Genomic DNA, 4064 nt, shown 5'->3' on the forward strand with positions numbered 1-4064 from the left:
CACACACACACACACACACACACACACACACACAGACATACAGTTTTCCTCTGCTCGTTAATAATACATACTCAAAGATAACTTCACTTGGACCTGAGGATGTTTTTAAGGGGATAATGGATGTTATTTATAAGCTGCACTATTAATATTCTGCAAAGTAGTAGTGGGTGAACATGATAAAAATGTGAGAGATTAATCAAAGAAAGAAAAAACAACAAATGAATCAAGACTAAAAGAAATTTACACAAAATTTCCAGTTTAATTTTTTCTTTTTAATTTCCATATTTTACTCCGATCTGGATATGTTTTCTACTCTCTAAAGCTCCTACAACTCTTTCATAAACACCAAAACTAAAACGCTAACTATGTTTTTATGGTTGTTTTTTTTTGTTTTTAAGAATCTTTCCAATTTAAACTTCTTAGGTCTTGTGAAAATCTACCTGTCTGTCAATATCCTGAAGGCCATCATTTGGTCTTTGGTAGGATATCTGAGACGCGCTGGGCTCCTTTCTGATCCCAGCTTTGTTGTACTCAGCTCCTTGCCTGCGAAATCTGCAATGGGTTTTTCTATCTTCTTTTTTCTTTCTTTGCAAACATAATTAGTAGTAGCTATATGCACGCTGTATATCATTGATCACTGAATGATGCAATGGAGAGTTTTCCTTTGTTGTTTCAGAGTTTCCACCAGGACAGGGGTAAAATGAATCAGGAAATGAACATTATATCAAATGAGAATACTTGAAATCTGTGAGATTAGGTTTGATTTATTTGATTAGGAAAATGCACATTAATCAACATTTCCGTAAATGCGCTAGTGTTAGCCAGTCGGATAATTTTCAACTGTAGGCCTAGTTACCTAGCATGCATGTCTTTGTAGTGGGAAGAAACTGGAGCACTCATGCTAAAACATAGAAAACACACAAAGAGGCCTGGAACAACCTGGATTCAAACCCAGACCCTTCTTGCTCTGAGGCCAAAGTGCTAACCACTTAGCTATCATACTGCCTAGTAAACATGTGTGTAAATATTTTAACTAAAATTAGCAAATAAAAGTCAGAAGTTGTGGGCTGCACGTTGTGCACCTGTTGAACGCATGCACACACTTTACCTGATGTAGGATTGCAGTTGGCCTGAGACAGTCTTGATCAAAGGTAGAAAAAGTGGCTGCTCTCCTCTTCCTCAGCAGTTATGTTGAAGTGCCTTTGAGCAAGGCACCTCCTCCCCTCCCAAGGATCCTCAGCGTCCAGCAGCAGCAGATGTTTATGTGAGGTGGTTGCAGATGTCTTCCAGGTATTTAAGGTGTATTAAATGTCTTTCTTTAGTTTCAAGTTTGTGTCTTAAATCCAAGTTAAGTCTCTGAATCTGAACTTGAGACGGAGTCGGACTCTGAGCAGAAACAGACGGATGGACAACAACAAAAGTTCCTTCAGTTGAGTTTACGGTGAGACAGCAGCGCACAGATGAGAGCAGTGTGTTACCAGAGGACTGCACTGAAATGTGTATGAGACTCTAGTTTGTACCAGCCTCCTTCTCTCTCCCTCTCTCTCTCTCTCTCTCTCTCTCTTTCTGTCTCCCCCTCTCTCTCTCTTTCTCCCCCTCACATCAGAGGAAGTGGGCCTGGTGCCTCACTGCCTGCTATTCAACTCTTACCGGTATGTATGTGCATGTGTGTGTTTGTGATGTCTGGCATCTAAAGGAAGCAAGATATTGTATCAGGACACAATGGCTGCAGGTCCCAGTCCAGCATTCCTCCATGTCCTCATGTTGCTCCATTCTTCTCTGTATGTCTCTCTCTATGTCTCTCTTTGTCTCCATTTGGTTGCTTAATTCGTGGGAGTAAAAACTTCACTTTAAAACGAACAAATGGAGGACTCAGCTGGTTGAACAGGCGCCCGTATAGGCCGCGGTTCGACTCCGACCTGCAGCCCTTTGCTGTATGTCGTTCCCCCTCTCTCTCTCCCCTTTCATGTCTTCAGCTGTCCTGTCAAAAAATAAAGGCCGAAAATGCCCCCCCAAAAATAAAAATAAATTAAAGTCAACAAAGAACCTGACCTGAGGCCTGAACCCACTTTGTACATAGTTCCCAGATATGTTTTGGAGACATTTGTAGCAAATTATTAAAATATTTACTCAGCCAATCATCAACTTATTATTGTTCCCTTAAAGTAGACTAGTGATAAATACAGATGCGTATTTTGAAGAGCAGCAACTCTTCTGTCATTTTCTGTAGGACTGTTTTTTTCTTTTTTATTCAACAGTATATACAGTGTGTATATATATATATACTGTATATATATACATATATATGTATATACTGTTCATATACAGTTTACCGTTTTTTCCAATTGCTAACACACTAAAATGACATGCATAGCACAATTATTTAAACAACTGATACACAGACAAAACCTCTTTTCAAGTCTCCAACAGTCTAAACACATTTTCTGCTTTACACTCAATGGCACTTTTTTAATGCACTGAACACGGTTTTCTGCATAAGACACAACAATCTGACATAAAGTCACATGTTTGACATTTCAAAACACTGCCATTCAAAATGACGCTACCTTTTTTCACCCAGCATGTTTCCTTGGATTAAGGAGGCTCCAAAACCAGGGTTGCAGCTGTCGCCGTGGTGCTGCTACACGTCCTGCGGTGCCCTGCTACATCGTGCGGTGCCCTGCTACGCTATGAACCACTACACACTACTATTTCTAGTCACTGTTCCATTATCTTCTACTGTGACTCACTGTGAGTACAGTGTAGTTGGTTAGACAAAAATCTGACAATATGAATAAAGTGTGTGCCATTTGGGGCAAAAGTTTGTTTTTGATGATATATTTAGTTTTGGTTGCAGTGCTTCGTTTTGCAGGATGTATACGAGGCATTTTGCTGTGTGGGTGTGTGGTTTTGTGAATTGTGCTGATGAAACCAGCCTAGTTTGCAAACTTGTGTTTTAACAATTGGAAAAAACTGTAATTGTAGTCACAACAATCAGGTTTAAGCACTTTAAAAAACAAAAAACTCTAATTGTAACCTGTGCTGGATACAGTATGTTTGTTGTTGTTGTTGTTGTTGTTATGCACACTACTGTAGTAGCTATATGAAAACTGTTTTGTTGTGATTCTCCATGTTGAAATGTTGACTGATTTGAGTATATGGAGATAGATAAATTGTATTTTCCTCAGTCTGCTGCATTGGTCTTGTGTAGTATTTTGGTGAATTTGTTGTATATACTTCATTTATGGTATTCTAATCACTGAGAACTATAATTGATAAAATTGTTTTACGTTAGCTACAGCAGAGTGTTACTGGTTCAAACAGAATTAAGTCATGTGAAACTTAGACAAAGAAACATGTTTTTTATAAATGAATGTATAGTTTTTGCAAGAGTGTTTCATTTAGCTAATGATCTGAGGTGTTCTGCTGTTTGGGTGTGTGGTTGTGCTTATTGTCTGTAGTGTTTTGAAAAATCTGTCCCTGCTTTTAAAATGGTGCTTAAGCAATCAAAAAAAGAAAAAGAAAAAAAAGTAATATATCATGCTCTCTACTACGGTATGAGCACTCATGACTTCAGGGAGCCAGAGGTTTTAAATGTTGGGCTTTTTTCGTCAGCATGGAATATTTGTGGGTCTTTTTTTCCCAGAGAACTTGTGATATAAAATGCACACTGTGGTCCTCAGGGCCTGTGTTGGAGTGTGTGTGGGTGTGCCTGTGTGTGTGTGTGTGTGTGTGTGTGTGTGTGTGTGTGTGTGTGTGTGGTTTGTAGTGTGTGTGTCTGTTGGTGTGGTGCGTTTGCTTTTTGTGTGTGTGCGCGCATGCATGTGTGCATGTCTTGTGTGTGTTGGTGTGGTGCGGGTGGTGGAGTGTGTGGTGTGTGTTTGTGTGTGTGTTGTTTGTGTTTGTATGTGTGTGTTGTGTGTGGTCTGTGTGTGGTGTGTGCGGTGTGTGCTGTGTGTGGGTGTGTGTGGCGTGGGTGTTGTGTTGTGTGTGCGTGTGTTTGTGTGTGTGTGTGTGTGCGTACATGTGTGTGTTTGTGTGTGTGTGTGTGTGTGTGCGTGTTT

The 4064-nt window shown here is 39.9% G+C and overlaps 1 protein-coding gene across 2 annotated transcripts in view; it reads right to left on the bottom strand.

Moving 5' to 3' along the window:
* LOC116705002 (gap junction alpha-5 protein) overlaps positions 1 to 1517 on the bottom strand; it is a 13316-nt gene extending 11799 nt beyond the window's left edge. Inside the window, exon 1 of one of the 2 annotated variants that reach the window (XM_032540834.1) lies at positions 1109 to 1517. The gene's annotated coding sequence lies outside the window, so the exon portion shown is untranslated. The remainder of the gene's footprint in view (positions 1 to 1108) is intronic. The other variant, XM_032540831.1, reaches the window with a different exon arrangement.
* Positions 1518 to 4064: the final 2547 nt, after the last annotated feature.

Source organism: Etheostoma spectabile, chromosome 17 (assembly GCF_008692095.1).
Source record: "Etheostoma spectabile isolate EspeVRDwgs_2016 chromosome 17, UIUC_Espe_1.0, whole genome shotgun sequence".
Taxonomy (NCBI): Eukaryota; Metazoa; Chordata; class Actinopteri; order Perciformes; family Percidae; genus Etheostoma; species Etheostoma spectabile.